The sequence below is a fragment of the Bombina bombina genome, chromosome 4 (genome assembly GCF_027579735.1).
Source record: "Bombina bombina isolate aBomBom1 chromosome 4, aBomBom1.pri, whole genome shotgun sequence".
Classification (NCBI taxonomy): domain Eukaryota; kingdom Metazoa; phylum Chordata; class Amphibia; order Anura; family Bombinatoridae; genus Bombina; species Bombina bombina.
The window spans coordinates 675,593,808-675,621,003 of NC_069502.1; positions in this window are offsets into that span (position 1 = coordinate 675,593,808).

Here is a 27,196-nt window from a genome sequence, read left to right on the forward strand (position 1 = left end):
CCTGATGGCGGCCCTGCCAATACCTCCACTTCCTACCCATAAGCTACCTTGTGGCGTTTTTTCAAACTGCATTTTCTCATTTCATTTTAAACTGGAGTGGAGACTAAACTAAAAATTGTTTACTACTGTTCTGTTCTGCCAATACAAATTGCTGTTATTTGTATTATTGTAGTAGAGATCACTGTACCTCATTCAGACAAACCCCTGAAGTACTGGGCAGTTAATAAACAAATTTACAGCTCTGGCTAAAATGGCCCAAAAATATCTTTCTGCCCCATGCAGTATGGTGGAAAGTGAAAGACTGTTCAACTTAGAGTCGAACCTCCATACAAATGTCAGATTGATGTTATATAACAGTCCTACAACCCAATTGCATCACCCCTTTAAATTTAATATTTTATTGTAATATTTTTTATTTATAAACATGTTCAGTAAACTTTTGACAAATAAATCTGTTTTATTATTTCATAATGTCTTTTGAATTACAGTCCTTTATAATTATAAAGAAAGAATCTTAAATCATTAGTCTGTATTGTGCTTGGTAAACTGTCACATGACATTAAAAAAAAAGTATCGGTAATTAGTATCGGCGAGTATTTGAAAACAAGTATCGGTACTTGTACTCAGTCATAAAAAAATTATATCGGTGCAACCCTAATATATATATATAAATAAATATAAACAGTGTGTGTGTATATATATATATATATATATATATATATCTATCTCGAAATCACAAAAGTATTGCATTAAGCAATGATACTTTTTTATTGGACTAACTATACATTTATAATATATAGTTAGTCCAATAAAAAAGTATCATTGCTCAATGCATTACTTTTGTGATTTTAATATATATATACACACACACACATTTTTTATATATATCAAAGACCAAGTTTGCAGGTGTCAGTGTAGCTGACGTGAGGGAGGCCATATTTACAAAGGCTTTTGTAAGGAATGTTTAGTCATTTTTTGCCTCCATAGTTTAAACAAGTCATCCCTGAAGGGGACCTCTGTGTCATTAATTGCAGCCATGTTTTAGCACTGAAGGGGTCTGGGAGGTTTATGTGAGGGAGGGGAGCACTGCAGCATTATTTCTGGCAAGTTTCAGAATGTGTATGGGCTGGACTGGAGAGGGTGTGGCTGGGTTGGAGGGGGCGTGGCTGGGCCGGTCTATACAAATTTCCAGGGCTTGGTCTGATTTCCCAGTCTGGCCCTGCGTGTTTCTGGTGAGTCTTCAGACTCACCAGAAACACCAGTTATGAAGCAGCGGTCTAAAGACCAGGGGGCGGCGTTGCACCAGCAGCTCTTGTGAGCTGCTGGTGCAATGTTAAATGCGGAGAGCGTATTGTTCTCCGCATTCAGCGAGGTCTTGCGGACCTGATCCGCACTGTCGGATCAGGTCCTCAATACCTTTAATAAATATGCCCCTTAGTATCAAAGCATATCAATCATTACACAGTTGTAACTAAGCATTCAAACATAGTTTTATCTATATCTACATCATAACTCAATACAAAGAGACCACAAATTATACTCTGCATAAAAGCATGATGTAAAGAGACCAGATATTTACCTAACTGTTTAGAACATAATGGGGGATATTTATCAAGCCTACAGACCAGCAAAAGTTGACATTTGTGATGTAAAATATGATCCGCTGGTCTCAATCCGACACAGATCGATACTTACGTCATTGCGAATACACATTTGGCTCTATTTGACCCCTTTCCATTTATCAAATTTTCAACAGGTATGCTTTCGGCTATTCCGGCCCAGCGTACCTGTTTTTCAATCCACCACCAGTCTGAAAGCACCGAAAGCTTATGTTAGATGCTGCCAGATATCCCATTGATTTGAAAACAAGTAACGTTTACACTTAACACCGTAACATAAGCCCAAAGTCTAAACGCCCCTAATCTGCCGCCCCGACATCGCCGCCACCTACATAATGTTATTAACCCCTATTCTGACACTCCCGGCCCCCGCCGCAACTTAAATAAAGTTATTAACCCCTATCCTGCCGCTCCCGGACCCCGCTGCTACTAAATAAATGTATTAACCCCTAAACTTCTGGCCTCCCACATCACTACCAATAACTAAACCAACCCCTAAACTGCCAGCCCCCCACATCGCCATAAACTAAATTAAGCTATTAACCTCTAAACCCAACAAGCTGCTAACTTTAAATTAAAATTACAACATCCCTATCTTAAAATAAATTTAAACTTACCTGTAGAATTAAAATAAACTTTTTTTTATTAATTAACCTACCCTAACTATTATACTACAATTAAATTAAACTACCAATTAAAATAACTAAATTACATATTAAAAACCCTAACCCTTCTCAAATTATTTAAAAATACTATTAAACATTATTACAAATGACTAAATAAGCAAAAAAAAAAAACGCTAAGTTACAAAAAATAAAAAACACTAAATTACGGGGGGGAAAAAACACATTATCAAACATAAAATAAATTAAACCTAATCTAATAGCCCTATCAAAATAAAAAGCCCCCCCCCAAATTAAAAAATCCTAGCCTACAATGAACTATCAATAGCCCTTAAAATGGCTTTTTGTGGATCATTGGCCCAAAGAAATCAGCTCTTTTACCTGTAAAAAAAATACAAACACCCCCCAATAGTAAAACCCACTACCCCCACAACCAACCCCCCCAAATAATATAACTGGAACAGCCAATAGGATTTTAGCAGCTCTAATCCTATTGGCGGATTGGAACCTTTCAGCCAATAGGTATCAAGGGACGCCATCTTGGATGACATTACTTGCATTTAAGTTCCAGTTTACGGCAGAAACCGTATAAAGAGGAGCTCCGCGCCTGATGTCTTCAGGATGGTTGCCGCTCCGCACCGGATGGATGAAGATAGAAGATGCCGTCTGGATGAAGACTTCTTGCCTAGATGAGGACTTTTCCAGCTGGATGAAGAAGGAAGAGGCCACCCGGATGAAGACTTCTTGCAGGCTGGATGGATCCTTCAAGCGGGACTTCAATAACTGTAAGTGGATCATCAGGGGTTAGTGTTAGGTTTATTTAAGGGCTTTTTGGGTGGGTTGTATTTTTATATTAGGGTCTGGGCAGGTAAAAGAGCTAAATGCCCTTTTAAGGGCAATGCCCATAGCTATGGTTCAGGGCAATGGGGAGCTTAGGTTATTTTAGATAGGTTATTTTATTTGGGGGGGGGGTTGGTTGGTTGGGTGGTGGGTTTTACTGTTGGCGGGTGTTTGAATTTTTTTTACAGGTAAAAGAGCTGATTTCTTTGGGGAATTGATAGTTTATTGTAGGCTAGGGGGGTATTTTTTTTTTGGGGGGGGGGTTATTTTGATAGGGCTATTAGATTAGGTGTAATTCTTTTTTATTTTTGATCATGTGTTTTTTTTCCGTAATTTAGTGTTTTTTATTTTTTTGTAACTTACACCTAGATTTAGAGTTTTGCATTAGCCGTCCAAACCAGCGTTAAGGGGTCCTGTTTTGGCCGCCCGCTGGTATTTAGAGACAGTCAGGAAAGGGTCTAACACTCACTTTCCAGCCGCAACTTTTCTATACCGCAGATCCCCTTACGTCAATTGCGTATCCTATCTTTTCAATGGGATCTTTCTAGCACTGGTATTTAGAGTCTTGGCTGAAGTGAGTGTTAGAACTCTAACGACAAGACTCCAGCCGCAGAAAAAAAGTCAGGAGTTAAGAGCTTTATGGGCTAACGCCGGTTCATAAAGCTCTTAACTACTGTGCTCTAAATTACACTAACACCCATAAACTACCTATGCACCCCTAAACCGAGGTCCCCCCACATCACCGCCACTATAATTAAATTTTTTAACCCCTAATCTGCCGACCGCACACCGCTGCAACCTACATTATCCCTATGTACCCCTAATCTGCTGCCCCTAACATCGCCGACACCTACATAATATTTATTAACCCCTAATCTGCCCCCCCATGTTGCCGCTACCTACCTACACTTATTAACCCCTAATCTGCCGACCGGACCTCGCTGCCACTATAATAAATGTATTAACCCCTAAACCGCCTCACTCCCGCCTCAAAAACCCTATAGAATGACAATCGGATTGAACTTGAATTTGATTGGCTGATTCAATCAACCAATCAGATTTTTCCTACCTTAATTCCGATTGTCTGATAGAATCCTATCAGCCAATCGGAATTCGAGGGACGCCATCAGATTTTTCCTACCTTAATTCCGATTGTCTGATAGAATCCTATCAGCCAATCGGAATTCGAGGGACGCCATCTTGGATGACGTCACTTAAAGGAACCTTCATTCTTCGGGAGTCGCCGGAAGAAGAGGATGGATCCGCGTCAGCTGCTTCAAGATGGTCCCGCTCCGCGCCGGATGGATGAAGATAGAAGATGCCACCTGGATGAATATGTCTACCAGTCCGGATGTCCTCTTCTTGCCGGATAGGATGAAGACTTCGGACCCTCTGGAGGACCTCTTCAGGCTGGATAGGATGAAGACTTCTGACCCTCTTCTGGATGGATCGGTGATACCCGGCGTGGTGAAGATAAGGTAGGGAGATCTTCAGGGGCTTAGTGTTAGGTTTTTTAAGGGGGGTTTGGGTTAGATTAGGGGTATGTGGGTGGTGGGTTGTAATGTTGGGGGGGGTTATTGTATGTTTTTTTAAAATGCAAAAGAGCTGATGACTTTGGGGCATGCCCCACACAAAAGGCCCTTTTAAGGGCTGGTAAGGTAAAAGAGCTGTTAACTTTTTATTTTAGAATAGGGTAGCACATTTTTTTATTTTGGGGGGCTTTGTTATTTTTTTTAGGGGGCTTAGAGTAGGTGTAATTAGTTTAAAATTCTTGTAATCTTTTTTTATTTTTTGTAATTTAGTGTTTGTTTGTTTTTTGTAATTTAGTTTAGTTGATTTAATTGTAGATAATTGTAGGTAGTTTAGTTAATTAATTTATTGATAGTGTAGTGTTAGGTTTAATTGTAACTTAAGTTAGCATTTATTTTACAGGTAATTTTGTAATTATTTTAACTAGGTAGCTATTAAATAGTAAATAACTATTTAATAGCTATTGTACCTAGTTAAAATAAATACAAAGTTGCCTGTAAAATAAATATAAATCCTAAAATAGCTACAATATAATTATTCGGTATATTGTAGCTATATTAGGGTTTATTTTACAGGTAAGTATTTAGCTTTAAATAGGATTAATTTATTTAATAAGATTTATTTTATTTTGTTAGATTTAAATTATATTTAACTTAAGGGGGGGTTAGGGTTAGGGTTAGACTTAGCTTTAGGAGTTAATACATTTATTAGAGTAGCGGCGAGGTCCGGTCGGCAGATTAGGGGTTAATACTTTAAGTTAGGTGTCGGCGATGTTAGGGAGGGCAGATTAGGGGTTAATACTATTTATTATAGGGTTTTTGAGGCAGGAGTGCGGCGGTTTAGGGGTTAATACATTTATTATAGTGGCGGCGAGGTCCGGTCGGCAGATTAGGGGTTAATAAGTGTAGGTAAGTAGCGGCGATGTTGGGGGCGGCAGATTAGGGATAATAAATATAATATAGGGGTCGGCGATGTTAGGGGCAGCAGATTAGGGGTACATAGCTATAATGTAGGTTGTGGCGGTGTATGGAGCGGCAGATTAGGGGTTAATAATAAAATGCAGGGGTCAGCAATAGCGGGGTCGGCAGATTAGGGGTTAATAAGTGTAAGGTTAGTGGTGTTTAGACTCGGGGTACATGTTAGGGTGTTAGGTGCAGACTTAGGAAGTGTTTCCCCATAGGAAACAATGGGGCTGCGTTAGGAGCTGAACGCTGCTTTTTTGCAGGTGTTAGGTTTATTTTCAGCTCAAACTGCCCCATTGTTTCTTATGGGGGAATCATGCACGAGCACATTTTTTAAGCTGGCCGCGTCCGTAAGCAACGCTTGTATTTAGAGTTGAAGTGGCGGTAAATTATGCTCTACGCTCCCTTTTTGGAGCCTAACGCAGCCCTTCAGAGAACTCTAAATATCTGCATTGTTTAAAAGGTGCTGGGGAAAAAAACACTTGTAGCTAACGCACCCCTTTGGCTGGAAAACTCTAAATCTAGCGGTTAGTGTTTATTTTTTTGGGTAATTTAGTAATTTGTAATAATGTTTAATAGTAGATTTAAATCATTTGAGTAGGGTTAGGGTTTTTTAATATGTAATTTAGTTAATTTTATTGGTAGTTTAATTTGATTGTAGTATAATAGTTAGGTTAGGTTAATTAATAGTTTAAAAATAGTTTATTTTAATTCTACAAGTAAGTTTAAATTTATTTTAAGATAGTTGTAATTTTAATTTAAAGTTAGCGATTTGTTAGGTTTAGGGGTTAATTGCTTAATTTAGTCTATGGTGATGTGGGGGGCTGGTGGTTTAGGGGTTAACATGTTTAGTTAGTGGTAGTGATGTGGGAGGCCAGAGGTTTAGGGGGTTAATACATTTATTTAGGTTGCGGCAGGGTCTGGGAGCAGCAGGATAGGGGTTAATGACTTTATTAAGGTTGCGGCGGGGTCCGGAAGTGGCGGGATTGGGGTTAAACATTTTAGTATAGTGGCGGCGTTTAGTGACAGGGTATAAATAAAGTTGGGAAAATAGATGCGAGATCGATGACTGTTAGTTATACGATGTGCATCGCCCAGTACTTGGTGCGCGTGTTTTTTGCCAGCTTTTTTATAAATATGGAGATTGTATTTAGGTCTGCGTATTGGTGCTGGTGAATGAAGCATATTTGAGGCTTTGATAAATATCCCCCAATGGCTGAAAACGCCATGATTCAGGATACAAGTGTGCTGACACTGGTGCCAGACTGATTTTTAAATAGACCTCACAGGAATGTGTCATTGCAAAACGTCTGTGTGATTGGACTATAAGGATTCAATGTATATACATGTGTATTTATTTGTTTATATGTGTATATTTACATACATACATATACTTATATAATAATAATAACTAGTGTTAATATAGCGCCTTTCTCCCAGTGGGACTCAAAGCGCTTTTTCAGCGCTCGCTCTCGGAATTAACCAAATTGGCAGCTGAACAGTGATAGTTGTTATTATTACCCAATATAATGGTACTCATTTTATCAACCTCGGAAGGATGAAGGAAGGATGAAGGGCTGAGTCAGCCCTGCCGGGGATTTGAATCTGTGACCTTTGGATATTTAAACAGGCTTTTGTAGTCAGGGCATTTTAGACATGAAAAAACATTTTTATTCATTTTTAATATATTGTAATGTGTTTTACTGTATTTTTAGTGGAAATATTTAACATTCCAATGTTCTTCAATTAAAAGAAAATGTACGTATTTTTAAATATTTATTTCTAAATAAATATCTTTATATCTTTATATTATATATATATATATATACCTGTAGATATTCATATAACCTAGATTACGAGTTTTGCATTCGTGTTTTAACACTGAAAAACATAGCCATTTCAGAGTTAAAACAGCAACGCAGCCATTACGAGTCTTGTCGGTATAGCTGTACCTCAAGCATTTCAGCCTGTAACGCAACGTCAGTCCCGCACTAAAAAAAAAATGAAGTTTTTTCATGGGATTCCCATAGCGCTGCCATTACGAGTTTTGCGGTGAGGCTAAAAAAAAAACTTGCGTTACACCCTATACTGACATGATCCGTTCCACAATCTGAGAGCAGTAGTTATGAGTTTTACGCAACAAAACTGTTACACAAAACTCTTAACTAAACTGTTACAAAGTACACTAACACCGATAAACTACCTATTAACCCCTAAACCGAGGTCCTCCCACATCGCAAACACTATATTAAACCCCTAATCTGCCGCTCCCGACATTGCCGCCACTAATAAAATTTATTAACCCTTATTCCGCCACCCCCTGACACCGTCACCACTATACTAAAGTTATTAACCTCTATTCCCCAGCACCCTAACATTCCCAACACTATAATAAAGATATTTACCCCTATTCCACCGCTCCCCAACATCACTGACACTAAATAAAGCTATTAACACCTAAATCTCTGGCCTCCCACATAACTACCACTAAATAAACCTTTTAAACCCTAAACTGCCAGCCCCCCACATCGCCAAAAACTAAATTAAACTATTAACCCCTAAACCTAACAACCCCTTAACTTTAAATTAAAACTACAAGAGTCCTATCTTAAAATAAATAAAAACTTACCTGGGAAATTAAAAAAAAAGTTTAAACTATAAATTAAACTAACATTACTATTAGACTAAAATTAAAATAACTATCAATTAAATAAATTAAATTACTCATTAAAAACACTACTAAAAAAAATCTACAGTTACAAAAAATTAAAAATACTAAATTATAAAAAATTACAAACAAAATTATCCAAAATAAAAACAATCACACCTAATCTAATAGCCCTATCAAAATAAAAAAGCCCCCCAAAATAAAAAAACCTTAGCCTACAATAATCTACCAATAGCCCTTAAAAGGTCCTTTTGTGGGGCATTGCGCTAAATAAATCAGCTCTTTTCCCTGTAAAAAAACAGTAAAACCCACCACCCAACCAACCCCCAAAATAAAAAACCTTACTTTTAAAAAAACCCAACTAATCTACCCATTGCCCTGAAAAGGGTATATGTACGGGCATTGCCCTTAAAACTGCATTTAGCTCTTTTAAGACAAGCTCAAACCCTAATCTAAAAAAAAAACCCACCCAAGAAAATCTTAAAAAACCTAACACTAGGGGGCGGAGCTACGCCGTGCTGGTGCATGGACGCTTGCTGAGTGAGCTCCGGAGCTGTCGGGACCCTCTGAGCCTTTAAGTTGGCATCCAAGCTACCCACTGTTCCTCTCAAACCACATGGATGAACGGCTAACTTCTAGGGCTACCTCCTAGAAAACTTTCGGCTAAAAGAGCTGCCTCTGGGATTCAATAGAGCCGCGATCACGGCCGCCATTTTGCCGCACAACCAACTCACCACATTCTACGGAGCACCGCTGGCTGAGGTTGCTGGGGCCGAAATACAACTACCGCCCTTCTGCCCTCTGCTCTCCAAACAGCTCGATCTCTGACAGGAGCCACTGCGAGACCTTGCTGCCGATTCCCGGTTTCAACTGACAGCAGCCGCTGGCTCACAGCGTTCACACGTGGGATCTCCAGCCAGCCTCTGATCCTGTCCTGGGGCCCTTCATGCAGCAAATCACCTTATGGTCCCGAATGGGGTAAGACTCGCTTTCTGGCCCCAATAAAATCAAAGGGTGGGGGTCGAGGGCACTTATCCACGCTACATATGTGCACTTCAAGGACTGCACACCAGTAAATGCACTCACCGAGGATGGGCCAGGCCTGGGGTTTTTGAGTAAATCCACCACTGCTGATAATCCTTATAAGCCGGTCCCCACAACAATTAATTACCCGGCCACTGGTGGCATAAATTACCCCAAAGGAGCTATATATTAACAAGGCTGTGTTATTTGTGGTAGTGCTCAGGACTATTGCACAATTCCCTCAACTTTAAGACCCAGAGGGGCCGGAGGTCTCTTGGCCTACTTTGACTATCACTTTAGTTGGCCTTTTTGCGGCCTGATACTGGCCACTTGCTGCCCCCTAGGGCCTGTTTCATAATTAGATTTATATTCTGGACTACACACTTACAAGCAAACAGAACTACAGGGGCCTCTGCAAATACTATATATACAGACTACATAACTATGGCCAATAGGAAAGGTAACAAGCCTGACAAGCATCTAAAGCCCCAATCTCTAGGACCCTCCGTGTCTTCATTTTTTCACCCACAAGATCCGGTCATCTCCGATACTATGCTGACCCACGACCCACCGCCCATTACACCTAGCCCCTCTGACCTCCAAAACCCACTCCAATCACTACAGTCTCAAATCGCAAGTCTCCCCTCTAAATCGGATATTGAGTCTTTAAAGAAACTTATCAAAGACGAAATCAAAGACCTCAAAAAAGACCTCAATGATATGGGGACTAGGATGGAATTTATTGAAGAAGGCCAGGACCACCTTAACAATTTGGTCAGCTCCAACTCACAGCAATTAAACATCCATGACTCTATGATCCAAACCCTTAATGATAAGATTGAAGACCTCGAAAATCGAGGCAGAAGAAATAATCTTCGCCTCAGGGGCATCCCTGAGGAGATTCCACAAGACCAACTCAGAGCCTATGTCACAGAATTTTTCCACTCTCTTCTCCCTCAAGCTCCGGCCCTTTCACATGACGACATTGAGAGAGTACATAGGGCGTTGAGGCCCCCAGCCAGACCCCCCGCTCCACCTAGGGATGTCATTCTCAGGTTTCTAAAATTCACCATTAAAGAAGAAATCTGGCAGGCAGCAAGAACCAGGCGGTCGATACAATTCCGCTCCCACTCTCTACAAGTCTTTCAAGACCTATGCCCCCAGACCATTCAACGGAGAAGAGAGGTCCGCTACATCACCAAAATTCTTCAGGAAAACAATATCAGGTACCGTTGGGGTTTTCCATTTAGTCTAAATATCTCCCACAACGGCTCCCAACTGATCTACAAAAATTTCAATGATCTGGACTATATATCTAATAAGTTGAACCTCACCTTCGAACCCCCACCAGAAAAAATTCTGACAGTCCCAGCCGGCAACTCTCGACAAGAAGACGAAACACCCAGAGATCAGAGAACAACTTGGTCAAAAGCTGCCTCTAAGAGACGCAAGACAAATCCTCAACCCACATCCCCAGATCCCTGAAATTCTACACCTTCAGATACTTCAGAGACATGGCTGGCCCCCATCTCACCTTAACTGTTATGATATTTTATCCCTTAAGGGCCCACTTAGAAGGACCCCCGACAATCTCATTACGCAAACTATCTTTCAACAATCTTTGGGATGCACCCCTCCTGTAATTGACCCTTGTTGTTACCATAAGTTTTTGGTCCTATCCTATTATACCCTTATCTCCTCACCATTCTGAGATATTCCTGTAGTGCCCAAGGAGTCCTATAATAGTCATGTATTACAGTGGAACAGTACCAACACATGACAGTGGATCTTCATTTTTGTTGTTTTTTTAAATTGTAGTTGCAATTCTAGTTTATTACTCAACCCACTTGAGTCATGTTCATTTTTTCTAAATATGCCATATTGTATGACGGTATCAGATTACTATCCTCAAAGGTTCCCCGACATCATTCCACCCCCCTGGATGGTGTCCACAGAATCACTTGTCTGTTTTTCTCAATGTTGCATTGATTTAACAGTTAATGTTTGTTTTGTTCTATATATGTTGAATCTATTTTGCTCTAAAAAAAATTTCACCATTTATTGTGTTTATTCCAGTTCAAGATGCTCCAGTTATGCTGCTCCGTGCGGTGTCTCCTTGCCGGGAGTCTTCCAGAGTCTTCTTACCAGTTCACTCGCCTATTGTCTCCTCCTCTATACTGGGTTTCTGTGGGTTTCAGGTAACGACACACACCACACACTCCCTCACTCAATGCCCGTTTACCTACTAGACTTTCTCTCACTCGGGTTTCCCAGACCTCCTATGCCCAGAACCCAATACCCACATCGCAAACATATTCCACTACAGTTGGGTCTCTTACACATAACCCTAGTTTCTCTCCGTAATTATAACCATGGATAATAATCCTAAATCAATCCAAATTATTTCTCATAATGTCAAGGGGCTTAACATACCCCAAAAACGATCCAGGGCCATGAGGGACTTTCATAGACTTAAATACGACATCATTCTTTTTCAGGAGACCCACTTTAAAAAAGGGAGAGAACCCTTACAGTCCCTTAGGAAATATGGCCAGGTATTCCTATCTTCCCACACCACGAAACGCAACGGGGTGGGAATTCTAATCAGGAAACAGATTCCTTTCTCTCTAACTAGCATCCATAGGGATCGTGAGGGTAGACTGTTGGTTATCACTGGACGGCTATTCCATAAGGTCGTCACCATTGCCAACCTCTATGCCCCTAACAATACCCCGACACAGTTTTTCCTACAGTCCTGCAAAACCATATCTGAACTCACTAAGGGAAGCCTATTAGTCGGGGGTGACTTCAATATAGCTTTTGACCCTAGTGTTGACTGTTCCTCTGGTACCTCTTCTACCCCCCGAAAACGCTTAAATCTATCCAGACCTCGCTGTCAAAACTGAATATTCACGACACATGGAGAATCTATCACCCACAAGACAGAGATTATACGTTTTACTCTTACCCCCATCAAAATTATTCACGTATTGACTATCTTATGATAGACGTCACTAGTTTAGCACTAGTCCAATCAGTCAACATTTCCCCTATAACTTGGTCTGACCATGCCATGATTACTTGCTCACTACAATGGCCCACATCTCAGAAACACGACCGCTCCTGGAAATTAGACGAATCTCTATTGACCGACCCCATGGCTACATTGCAAATACAAGACAAATTAGAGACATATTTTAGACTAAACACCACCCCTGAGATCTCCCCTCTCCATTTATGGGAGGCGCATAAGTGCGTCATTAGGGGCGACATCATAGCTCTTAAAGCAGCTAGGAATAGGCAGAACTCCCTTGTACTTAGTAACCTTTTGGAAGAATTAAGTAAACTCCAAGATTCTCATAAACGTTTCCCCAAAGACCATTCGCTCATAGAACATATTCAACACAAACAAAAACAGCTTGACCTTCTCCTAGGCAGGGAGGCCAAACGTAGGGCCCTCTTTCTTAAAAGGAGATTTTACGAAGGGGGTAATAAGCAGGGCAGACTACTAGCAAGAATGCTACGTAATAGATCTTCTAAAAAATATATCATGTCAATAAGGGATGACGGGGGGAAGATATGGTCCTCATCTTCCGACATAGCCAATAGCTTTAGATCTTATTACGAGGGACTTTACAACTTACAACAGACTAAGGCCCCACCTGCCCCCTCAGCCATCGCGGATTATCTCTCCTCCCTCAAGTTACCTTCCTTGACTTCTGAACAGATGTCGGACTTGGAATCCCCCATTACATTAAAGGAGATACAAGCGGCCATCCGCTCTTTCCCCTCCGGAAAGGCCCCGGGCCCAGATGGATTTGGACATGCATACTATTCTAAATTCTGTGACACCCTAGCCCCTCCTCTCCTTTCTCATTTCTCTGACATTGACAACAACACATCCTTCCCCCCCCAGTCACTCCAAGCACATATTTCGGTCATCCCGAAACCAAATAAATCCCCTGATCTCATTACTAATTATAGACAAATATCCCTATTAAACGCAGACATTAAAATCTTTGCCAAAATTCTGTCCATCAGATTAAACCGTTATCTCCCTTGCTTAATCCATTACGACCAGGTCGGCTTTGTCCCTTCTAGGGAAGCGAGGGATAACACAGTGCGCAACCTCCACCTCCTCTGGCACTCCAAGAAACAAGGCCTTCCCACCATATTTTTATCTACTGACGCGGAGAAGGCCTTTGACCGGGTTAGCTGGTCATATCTCAAGGCCACCCTCCAAACCCTAGGCATTGGTAAATTTATGCTCCATAGAATTTTTGCATTATATAACGATCCAAGCGCAAAAATTTCAGTGAACGGCATTCTCTCCTCCCCCTTTCCGATAACTAATGGCACTAGACAGGGGTGCCCCCTGTCCCCCCTGCTATTTGTCTGCCTCTTGGAGACTTTTGCCACCAGAGTCCGTCAGAATACAGAGATTCGGGGAATAGAGATTGGGGATGAAACTTACAAACTGTCCCTTTTCGCGGACGATGTCCTGTTTACACTCACAGCTCCCGACACCTCCATTCCTCCTCTCTTGGAGGAACTAACCCTATTTAATAACCTATCCAATTTCCTCATTAACCACTCGAAATCTGAATATCTGAGTGTATCCTTACCACCCACTATAGCACAGCAAATCAAATCTTCTTGCCCTTTTCGCCAATGCAGAACCTCTCTTAAATATTTGGGTACCTACTTGACTGATGAACTAGACGAGATTTACACTCTAAACTTTGCCCCCTTCAAGTTGTCCCTGGAAAGGGAACTTTCCTCTTGGCACTCTAGACACCTCTCCTGGATCGGGAGGATCAATGCCATTAAGATGACAGCCTTCCCCAGACTCCTATACCTTTTGCTGGCCCTCCCTGTCCCCCTCCCCCCGAAGTTCCTCTCCCGCATTCAATCTTTATTCAACTCCTTTATTTGGGGAGGCAAACATTCAAGAATAAACATGAAAACTATGCTGCTCCCCCGCATCCATGGGGGTCTGGGAGTGCCAGATCTCCACCTCTACGAGTACGCAATCTACATTCAAAGAATTCTTGACTGGAGACTGCATAAATCCCAGAAAAGGTGGATTGCTTTGGAGGAACACCTCAACCCTAGTCTAAATTTACAAACGACCTGTTGGTCCCCGGGGGGACAGGAGCGGATTGGCGGTTTAGATAATCCAATCACCAAAGAGACCTTGACTCAGTGGGAAAAGATTAATAAAATAAATCCATACCTCTCCTCTAGACCCTCCCCCCTGACCTCCCTGATGCATAACCCCGAGTTCTCATTGACTGACCTCGGAATTCGCTGGGACGACCCTAAGCCCCCCCTTGACATTGCCCTTTATCACCTAACGAATAACGAACATTTACTCTCAATGACCCAATTAACAGATTTAGGTCACACCTGGGCTAAAAATTGGTTCACCTATAGGAGAGTTTCTCATTACATATCCTCGCACAATCAACAACACAACCTCCTTAGATCTCGGACCAATATAGAAAAATTACTATCATCCTCCCAACCACATAGCCACACTCTTTCTAAAATATACTCCATTTTGACCCAACCCCCCCCTGGTAATCTACCCACCTCCATAGAATCCTGGGAGAGAGAGTTGGGAGTTATCATCCTTCCACAGATGGCTTCTTATATGTTTATTAATACTAAAACGTCATCCTCCTCCGCTAATCTCCTGGAATTGAATTATAAAATACTCCACCACTGGTACCTCACCCCAAGGCGCCTCCACACATTATTTCCCTCATCTAGTAACCGCTGCTGGCGCTGCGGCCATGTAGGCAGCGGTATGGGCCATATGTGGTGGTGGTGTAGCTGTATCAACTCTCTGTGGAGATCCATTCTCTCGGAAATTGAAAAAATGTTCCGGATGACACTACCTCTAGATCCATTACTATTCCTATTAAATAAAAACATCAAACTCCCCTCCAAGGCTCACATTATCTTGTTCCGCATCTTTACAAATAGTGCCAAATCCCTCATTGCTAAAAATTGGAAATCCCCAGACCCCCCTAACCTACCACAATGGAAGTCAAAAGTCTCAGACCTTCTAGAATTGGAGGAATATAGATCATTTAGGCTAGATACCAGGGACCACTTCATCATTGCACAAAATATGTGGGACCAATATCAGAAACTAGTTTAATAGCTTATAGGCCCTCATCGGCTCTATATTCATCTTATTTCTCTTGGCTACTGGAGTGGAGACATTGCGCTGCAGAGAAGCGTTTTTGCACTGGAGCAGTTTATTTTTTTAATTCAGTTATTTATTTTTCTTTTGTTTTTGTTTCCCTCCCCCCCTTATTTGTTTCTTAGTTTTACTCATTATCTCGTTTGATTGACAACTCCATTTTTGTCATCTAGGTGACTGTTTACGATTCCACTCAGTTTACCAGATATTGTCAAATAGTTGTGATTATTTTCTTCGTATTCTTATACGCTTGTGCGTACATGTACACATTCTAAATTTTCCTCTAATAAAAAGAATTTGGAATAAAAACCTAACACTAACCCCTCTTTAGGTACTCACAGTTACTGAAGTCCGGCTTGAAAGATCTTCATCCCAGCGGCTCCATCTTCATCCAGGTGGCTCCATCTTCTTCATCCCTGCGGAGGTGGATCGGTCGTTGCGCAGAGGTGGAGGTCAAGGCGGAGGTCCAAGGCGGAGGTCCAAGGCGGAGGTCCAGGCGGAGGTCCATCAATCCGACGTGGAGGTCCTCTTCATGCAATTGTCCGCCGCACACTGAGGATTGAAATGCAAGGTACCCCTTTTATACTGGGGATACCATTGCATTCCTATTGACTGAAAATTTTAAATCAGTCAATAGGAATTAGAGCTGCTAAAATCCTATTAGTTCAAATCAACCAATAGGATTTAAGCAGCTCTCATTCCTATTGGCTGATTCGAATTTTGGTGCAGGGGAATACGGGTTACTAACTTTATTATAGTGGCGGCGATATCGGTAGTGGAAAATTAGGGGGTTAATAGATTTATTTTGGTGGCGGCGATATTTTGGGAGCGGCAGCTTAGGGGTTAATAAAATTATGTAGGTGTCAGCGATGTCGGGGGCAGTCTGGGTGTTAGGTGTTAGGTTTAAACGTAACTTTTTTTTCCCCATAGACATATGGAGCTTTTCATTCCGTGATCGCAGGTGTTAGTTTTTTTTCTAACACTCTCCCCCCCATTGATGTCTATGGGGGGGAAAAAAGCAGCGCTTTTATTTTGTGCGGTATGGAGCTCAACGCAACCATATTGCACTTTTGTTGCGTTCGTTTTGCACCCTCTATAAAACTTGTAATCTAGGTGATAGATATTTAGGTATAGATATATATTTTAGCAAAAATATTTTTTTTTTAGAAAAATGATCAGCTTTATATAGAAATAAATGTATAAAAATAAAAATAACATAATGTTAAATATTCATAGCTACATTCGGCTTTAGCGCAGTTAGTCTAACGCAGTGTTGGTTTAGCTCAATCGCTATAGACCTTGCTAAACTTTCAGCACAATGAACAAAAAGGGCATATTAATGAAATTAACAATAATATAAAAAATAAAACAATAAATATGTTTTCTAACAATTATCTATACATGCAATTCTCATTTCATTTTGATATTAGCCTTCTGAGTCTGCTGATTATTTTGATTTTTGAAAACTTGTTATTTTAGAGCAAAATGAAAAGCATACTGCAATAAAAGGTATTAAAATGTACTGCAATAAAATAAAAAGGTTGAATGCTACAAAAAGTATAATGGACATGTCAAGATGAAGCACCTCATTTTATTCTCCAAGCAGTTTCTAAGCAACTTTAGATAGAAGGTCAGCTACAACACGCAAACAAGCAAGATAAAGAGGCAGAGAAAGGACTCGGACTGATGTATAATACAAAAAAAGACTGAGACCATTCTCTAATCTAGACAAAAAAAATGCAACTAAATTCTACACAAGAGCCTCTCTACGATACTATAAATTCTAAACAATGAACTAAATAACAAAACATCACAAAAAATGCTCATTTGATTTTTCTTTTCCCAAGCTCCATTATGGCAATCCTTAAAGGGACACTGTACCCACATTTTTTCTTTCGTGATTCAGATAGAGCATGCAATTTTAAACAACTTTTTAATTTACTCCTATTATCAATTTTTCTTCCTTCTCTTGCTATCTTTATTTGAAAAAGAAGGCATCTAAGTTTTTTTTATTAGTTCAGTACTCTGGACAGCACTTTTTAATTGGTGGAAGAATTTATCTACCAATCAGCAAGAACAATCCAGGTTGTTCACCAAAAATGGGCCGGCATCTAATCTTACATTCTTGCATTTCAAATAAAGATACCAAGAGAATGAAGAAAAATTGATAATAGGAGTAAATGAGAAAGTTGCTTAAAATGTCATGCTCTATCTGAATCACGAAATAAAAAATTTGGGTTCAGTGTCCCTTTAAACATTTTTGGGGTCAAATTTAGAAAATGAAATGGAATCTGTGAAAATATTAATTGAACTGGAACAACACTTAGGTCTAGATTACAAGTGGAGAGCTAGACGTCAACTTTTTGCACGCATTGGATTGTGCTCGTTTACAAGTTAAAAGTAAAAAGTTTGCAGGTGAGCATTAACCCCCACGTGCACAAAACAAATATTGCGACAGTGTTAACTTCTTCTCCCATAGAAGTCAACAGAGAGCACAAATTAAAAAAAAGAAACTAACATCAATACTTGCATGCTAACCTAACGAAGAGAGCAATGTACTTTTTATTGTAAATACATATTTATATATATTTATTTATATGAAAAGAGAGAGATGCACTCAGCTGAGAGAGAACACAAGCTAGAATAACTTTCATATTTGTTCATTTTTATTGCCACCAAGGGTGCATACTCTTTTAGCACACTTACGGCTAGATTAAGAGTTTTGCGTTATGAGCTGTGTGGTGCTACCGTGCAGTTTTTTTCTCACCGCTCACTTACCTGCAGCACTGGTATTACAGGTTTTTACAAACCCGGCGTTAAAAGGCAAGAAGTGAGCATTGAGCAAAATTGTGCTCCTTACCGCACTCCAATACCAGCGCTGCTTAAGTCAGCGGTGCACTGGTCGTACGTGCTCATGCATGATTTCCCCATAGACATCAATGGGGAGAGCCGGCTGAGAAAAAGTCAAACACCTGCAATAAAGCAGCGTAAAACTCAATAACGCAGCCCCTTTGATTCCTATGGGGAAACACATTTTATGTTTACACCTAACACCCTAACATGAACTAAAGACCCCTAATCTTACACTTTTTAACTCCTAATATGCTGCCCCCGACATCGCCGACACCTACATTATATTTATTAACCCCTAATCTGCCACTCTGGTCATCGCCGCCACCTAAATTATACTTATTAACCCCTAATCTGGTGCCTCCAACATCGCTGACACCTACATTATATTTATTAACCCCTAATCTGCCACCCCCAATGTTGCTGCAACCTACCTACACTTATTAACCCCTAATCTGCCGCCGCCACTATATTAAATGTATTAACCCCTAAATCTAAGTCTAACCCTAACCCTAACACGCCCTAACTTAAATATAATTTAACTAAATCTAAATAAAATTCCTATCATTAACTAAATTATTCCTATTTAATACTAAATACCTATAAAATAAACCCTAAACTAGCTACAATATAACTACGCCTTCCAAGCGTCGTATCTGGTCAATCATCACCAGGGAGATTGTCTCCACCTTCTGTACGTAGCCTATGAGTTGAAGTTTGTCTTCTGGGGCTCTCCGTCAATCATATTATACATACAGGAGACTTTGCTTGAAAGCTTACATGTCATCACAGGAAGTGACCTTGACAGTCCGTTTGGTTCGCTCCTTTGAGCATTGTAATTTCCGCCCCATTGTGTACCATGGTGTTAACTTAGATCAGACAGCACAAGAATTTATAGCACATGTACTGAAAGACATTACTACATGAGCAGGGCTACCAGCTCCTTTTAGGACATACTCATATCTTATGTGCTGGGGATCTGTATCCTGCGTGACCTGGATGTCATCCTGGGAAGCGATCAGCTAGCTGGTCTTCTGTAGAAATCCAGCCTGCTTCTATAGGCATAACGGAGTGCCTTCTGTAAAATTGAGTACCCTGTGTATAGACCTGCGGCTCAGATCTCACATAGCATCACTGATCTGCACCATTGGTGCCCCTTTCTGTGTTTCCTTATATTCCAGATTCTTCGTGTGTTGTTGAAGTAAGGGAGCGTCCTGTCATTCCTTCTATCAAGTTTACTCACCTGTGGGACTTTGTTTGAATTCGACATTGGAGCACCTAGTACCCACTTACTGATGTTATTTTGATATATTTTTTGGGACAATGGGACACTGAGGGACCAGCAAGTAGGGGGGCCCACAAATGGCATCTCCACGGCTCCTGGTGCATTCCTGAAGCTGGAGTTTTCAGTTGCCCTATCAGTAACTAAGCAAAAAAAGTGTGGGTTTAGAGGGGCCCTGGCGGGGGTCTGTCGCTGTGAGGGCCATGGAGTGTGGGGTCTGGCCCTGGAGGTTGGGTACCCTTTCTCTGGACCTTAATGTTGGAGGTCCTGGCTCTGGAGGTTGAGGGGCCTGTTGGGGGCAGGGCAGGGAGGCTACCATGTTTATTTGCATAAAATGTAATACATTTTGGTCAGTGTGAGACAGTGTTCCTGGGACCTTGATTGGTATCAGTTTGCCCTTGGTGTGCAGTGGGATAAGAGTGTGCAGTGGGGGCATGACAGGCCGGGGCCCACCAGCAGGGCTATCACGGCCCGATACTGGGCCATGGCCCGGCTGTTGAGAAACCAGGTCCTAGAGGATTTGTATATTATATAGTTATTTGTATACTATATGTTATATACCATTTCTTGATTTTTTTCTATATTGTACAATATAACTAATAGTTACATTATAGCTAGCTTAGGGTTTATTTTTATTTTACAGGCAAGTTTGTATTTATTTTAACTAGGTAGAATAGTTACTAAATAGTTATTAACTACTAACTACTTAGCTAAAATAAATACAAATGTATATGTAAAATAAAACCTAACCTATGTTACAATAACACCTAACCTTACACTACAATTAAATCAATTCCCTACATTAAAGACAATTAAATAAATTAAATTAAATTAGCTAAATCACAAAAAAAAACACTAAATTACAGAAAATAAAATACAAATTACAGATCTTTAAACTAATTACACCTAATCTAAAAAAATAAAAAAGCCCACTCAAAATAAAAAAAACCCCTAGCCTAACCTAAACTACCAATAGCCCTTAAAAGGGCCTTTTGCTGGGCATTGTCCCAAAGAAATCAGATCTTTTACCTGAAAAAAAAATACAAACACCCCCCCCCCCAAAAGTAAAACCCACCACCCACAAAACCAACCCCCCAAATAAAACCCTAACTAAAAAAACCTAAGCTCCCCATTGCCCTGAAAAAAAGCATTTGGATGGGCATTGCCCTTAAAGGGCATTTAGCTCTCTTGCTGCCCAAAATCCTAACCTAAAAATAAACCCACCCAATACACCCTTAAAAAGTCCTAACACTAACCCCCAAAGATTCACTTACTGGGAGAAGTCTTCATCCAAGCGGGAAGATGTCCTCAATGAAGCTGGCAGAAGTGGTCCTTCAGATGGGCAGAAGTCTTCATCCAGATGGCATCTTCTATCTTCATCCTTCCGACGCGGAGCTGCTCCATCTTCAAGACATCCGGCGCGGAGCATCCTCTTTAAACGACGGCTTCTTCGGAATTAATATTTCTTTAAGTGACGTCATCCTAGATGGCATCCCTTAGATTCCGATTGACTTATAGAGTTCTATCAGCCAATCAGAATTAAAGTAGAAAAAATCCTATTGGCTGATGCAATCAGCCAATAGGATTGAACTGGCATTCTATTGGCTGTTCCAATCAGCCAATAGAATGTGAGCTCAATCCAATTGGCGGATTGGATCAGCCAATAGGATTGAAGTTCAATTCTATTGGCTGATTGCATCAGCCAATAGGATTTTTTTCTACATTAAAGTGACAGTCTACACCAGAATTGTTATTGGTTTAAAATATAGATAATCCCTTTTATACCCATTCCCCAGTTTTGCATAACCAACACAGTTATATTTATATATTTTTTTACCTCTGTAATTATGTTGTATCTAAGCCTCTGCAAACTGCCCCTTTATTTCAGTTCTTTTGACAGACTTGCAGTTTAGCCAATCAGTGATGGCTCCCAGGTAACTTCGCGTGCATGAGCACAGTGTTATCTATATGAAAAACATGAACTAACACCCTCTAGTGGTGAAAAACCTGTTAAAATGCATTCTTAAGAGGCGGCCTTCAAGGTCTAAGAAATTAGCATATGAACCTCCTAGGTTAAGCTTTTAAATAAGAATACCAAGAGAACAAAGAAAAATTGTTGATAAGAGTAAAAAAAAAAAAAGGAAAAATGTTTAAAATGACATGCCCTATCTGAATCATGAAAGTTTTTTTTGGACTAGACTGTCCCTTTAATTCCGATTGGCTGATAGAATTCTATCAGCCAATCGGAATCTAAGGGACGCCATCTTGGATGACATCACTTAAATAGATATTCATTCCGAAGAAGTCATCGTTTGAAGAGGATGCTCCCGCGCCGGATTTCTTGAAGATGGAGCCGCTCCATGTCGGAAGGATGAAGATAGAAGATGCCATCTGGATGAAGACTTCTGCCCGTCTGGAGGACCACTTCTGCCCGTCTGGAGGACCACTTCTGCCGGCTTCATTGAGGACATCTTGCCGCTTGGATGAAGACTTCTCCCGGTACAGGGCTTAGTGTTAGGATTTTTTAAGGGTGTATTGGGTGGGTTTATTTTTTAGATTAGGGGTTTGGTCTGCAATAGAGCTAAATGCCCTTTTAAGGACAATGCCCATCCAATTAGGGGTTAAACATTTTATTTTAGTGTTTGAAATGCGGGAGGGCCTCGGTTTAGGGGTTAATAGGTAGTTTATGGGTGTTAGTGTACTTTTTAGCACTTTAGTTATGAGGTTTATGCTACAGCGTTGTAGTGTAAAACTCATAAGTACTGACTTTAAAATGTGTTAGGAATCTTGACGAGGTAGGGTGTACCGCTCACTTTTTGGCCTTCCAGGTCAAACTCGTAATACCAGCGCTATGGAAGTCCCATAGAAAAAAGATTTTACGAACTTTACGTAAGTCGGTTTGCAGTAAGGCCAAACAAGTGTGCAGGACACTTATACCTGCAAGACTCGTAATAGCAGCGGGCGTAAAAAAGCAGCGTTAGGAGTGGACCTTTTAACGCTGCTTTTTTACCCTAATGCACAACTTGTAATCTAGCCGTAGGCCTTTTCATAGAGAAAAAATATCCTGTAGCATATCAGTCTGACCCTGCCCAATGACAGTCCAGCGCTGAAATACTAGGCATTTCTTCTCTGAGCAACAGAAGCAACAACCCCAGGCGTTCATTTTGGAATTCTGTGGGTCTCATCAGTGAGGTGCAGTTGCATCTCTCTCAGGGCATGTGTGCAAGGAGCCCATGTCTGGTTTCCCCCATCACTCTTAGGGAGACCTAAGAGCAATTTGTATAAATATGAAAAGAGAGACGCACTCAGCTGAGACAGAAAAAAAGCTAGAATAACTTCTATGCCTGTTCATTTTCTTATATATATGTGCGTACATACCTATAAATGTATATCTATTCCTATAGAAATATAGGTATAGATATGTATTTTACATGAACTTTTTAATATATATATGTATATAAATATATTTATATATATATATATATATATATATATATGTATGTATGTATGTATGTATGTATATATGTATATATATATATATATATATATATATATATATATATATATATATATAAAGGGGCAGTCTTCTCCAGAATTTGTATTATTTAAAAAGATAGGTAATACCTTTATTACCCATTCCCTAGTTTTGCATAACCAACACATTTATATTAATATACTTTTTACCTCTGTGATTACTTTGTATATAAGCCTCTGCAGACTGTCCCCTTATTTCAGTTTTTTTGACAGACTTGCATTTTAGACTCATAAATAAATCCACAAGAATGAGCAAAATATTGTCTATATGACACACATGAACTAGTGCTGTCTAGCTGTGAAAAACTGTCAGCATGCCCTTCAAGGGCCTAGAAATTAGAATATTTGCCTACATAGGTTGGCTTTCATTATATAGTACCAAGAGAACAAATCAAATTTGATGATAAAAGTAAATTGGAAATTGTTTAAAATTGCATGCCCTATCTGAATCATGAAAGTCTAATTTTGACTACACCGTCCCTTTAATAATAAAAATTACTTTATTTTCTATGTGAAGAGCATAGGAATGGAAAATATGCATTTTGTGCATCTGTTTTTGAGATTTATAGTTAATGCAGTTGGGTTTAGAGCACATGAAAACTTAGTAGTCTTAAAACAATGAATAAAACAATATTTAAAATTATTAAACATACTGTTATATATACTGTATATATATATATATATATATATATATATATATATATATATATATATATGTTCTATGGATTATTTACAATATATTTTTATTTTATTTTACATTCAATATTTTAATAACAGGCTTTAAGATTACAAAATTTAGAATAGTGGAGGCGACGTTGGGGGTGGCAGATTAGGTGTTAATAAATGTAGGTGGCGGCGATCAGGGCCGGACTGGGACCAAAAATAGGCCCGGGCATTTTAAGGCAAAGTGGCCCTCCCATACACACACACACTCATATGTAGGTACACTACATATATACACATACGCATATGCACACGCACACACACCACAGATATACTCTGATGCACGTACACTACATATACACACACCACACATTCACACTTGTAGGCACGCACACCACACATACACACACTCATATGCAAGCACACCACACACACACACACTACACATACACACACATGAGCTTCATCAAACATCACAATATTAAGAGGACCAGAATAAAACATCACTTTCCAATAAAGCACATAACCTGTTTAAATACTGCAAACACACCCCATTGAACAGCACCTACTCCTCCTTCCTGATTAAAAAGCTACTCCTGACAACTATTTTAGTTTATTTACTAAAACACTAAAACTTACTGTTCTGATATATTAATTTGACTTCAAGAACATATCCCCACACATCATCTCCAGGTATAACAAATATAACAAGTTTGAATCAGTTGCATCCTTTCTAAAGACTTCCTGGAAAGTTAAGCAGCTAAAGGGCAAGTTGATTGTTATAATAATTTCAAAACATTTAGTAAAAAAAAAAAAGGTTGTTGCTTTTATACCACAAATCACAGGCTCTGTAAAATAAAAAAAGTTACATGATAAAATAGTAACCCTTAACTTTCACTGTCTCAATACACCAGTTAAAGGGACATTAAACCAAAATGTTTTCTTTCATGATTCAGACAGACTATACATTTTTATACAACTTCCCAAGTTACTTCTGTTATCAATTTTGTTTCATTCTCTTGGTTTATTTTATTGAAGAAGCAGCAATGCACTCCTGGGAGCTAGCTGAACACATTTGTAAGCCAATGAAAATGGGCATACAAGTTCAGCCACCAATCAGCAGCTAGCTCCAAGCTCATGAGCTAGTATCTAGATATGCTCTTCAACAAATGATACCAAAAGAATGAAGCAAATTAGATAATAGCAGTAAATAGAAAGTTGTTTAAAATTGTATAACCTATCTGAATCATGTAAGAAAAATAATCATGTAAGAAATTTATATATATATATATATATATATATATATATATATTTATAAATATATACTAAGAGACACATACCTCATTGCTTGTAATTTGTAACTGTAAGGTGATGAAGTTCAAGTGTCTCATCTAATCTCCAGACACACTGACAATGCTGACTGAGTGAATTCACATTTAGAGGCACACAGCAGCAACTTCTATGCAAGCAATAATGCCATAATAAAATCTTCTTACACATCAAGGCATTTTGTAGTTTTGCACTTATATGTCCTTTTCATTACTCTTAACACCAGGCACTTACACCACATGCAATTCCCACTATACATCCACAACATTCAGTTACCCTACTACCTTACTGTGCATGCCTCTACCTAACCCTCTATGTACCAACCATAATCAAATGCCTCTGAAAAAAAACATTACACTTACCATATCAAATTGCCTATAATTCAATATGAAATAAACAAAAAAAACACATATTCCATGCACCCAGTAAAACAGAACAGCACATCACCCAGTTATTCAGATTCACCTTCCCTCTTTCCCAGCCATGTGTTCTTTGCTCCAGCTTCCAGGTACAGCACACTGAGCACAGTAACATTAGATTCATTCACCCCACATGTGAGGACACAAATAAAGACCCAGTGGTCCTCCAGCCTGTTCACACAATGCCTGGATGCTTAGCTGGAACTTGTCTCCCAAGCTCTCTCACTGATCACCTGCATGGGAAGGGAAGCATTGAAGCACTGTACAGCACGGGTCTTCTTGATGTTTTTCAGTCCCATGCGGTTTCATGTGACGTCCGAGGTCCGACAATCAGTACAGTCTCACTGGACAGATTAGGAAGGAAACAAGCTATGCGCCCACTGCTTGCTGCTAGCTAGTACGTGGGGGCAGTGCTAATGTAACCGGCAGACGGCAGCCCAACATCATATTTTGATATTTTAGGAAGAACACATTTGCTGGAAAAAAAAACACTATCTGAGGCAGTAAAAGGCTGGGCACGCAAAGACAGGGAACAATTCCTCCCCTTCCACCTGGGCATCCAGGAGACTAGTTACACAACCCATTACCTGGGTGGTTGGTAGCTTCCCTCTGACCAGCTCAGCGCCTATTTACCTCCAGTCCTCTGACCTCGTCTTCTCTGACAGGTCCAGGCAGCAGTACAGGTCAAGGTGTGGTTGGGGTCCTGCCCGCTCTGCAGAAGACTCTGCTTTTCTGACTGCCTTAGTGCCTTTGCTCCGCCTCTCACCTCTGGTCTCAGTCTCATGCTCTCAGGTCTTAACCACAGGGGGCCCCAGTAGAGCAGAGGGCATGCTGTTCTGCCTGCGCGGTCCTTACTCACGCTGGCTCCTGTCTCTCAGTGAGGAGGGGGGTCAGGGTAAGAAGGGACCGCTCAGGCTGAGGAAACAGGACCAGGTAGTTTGACGCTGTCACACACACTGTGGACCTTCAGTGCCCGCCCGGTAACCAGCCTCAGAGCTCATTCTGAGTGCTCTCTCTGCACCAGCCGGCTCTTAGTACACTCCCCTGCCTTCATGCCTTGCTGAAATCTAGTCCCACATGTCAAGACTTCACGTGACGTGACTATGTAATCTGCAGTCCAACAGTTGCACCGGCAGTGGGGCACCAAACAAAAACACACCATTCATGTCACAATACAATGTTGTATGTAGGGGCAAACTAAGACAGGCCGCATTAAAAGAAGTCGGCAGTAATAGTGGGCGGGGCTAAGGTAACTGGAGGCCCACCGGGCAAATGCCCGGTATGCCCTATGGCCAGTCCGGGCCTGGTGGCGATGTTGGGGACAGCAGATTAGGGGTTAATGGGTATAATGTAGGTGGCGGAGATGTTTGGGCAGCAGATTAGGGGTTAATAGGTATAATGTAGGTGGCGGCGATTTCCGGAGCGGCAGATTAGGGGTTAATAAGTAAAATGTAGGTGGCGGCGATGTTAGGGGCGGCAGATTAGGGGTTAAACATTTTATTTTAGTGTTTGCGATGCGGGAGAACCTCAGTTTAGGGGTTAATAGGTAGTTTATGGGTGCTAGTGTACTTTTAAGCACTTTAGTTATGAGTTTTATGCTACAGCTTTGTAGTGTAAAACTCTTAACTACTGACTTTGAA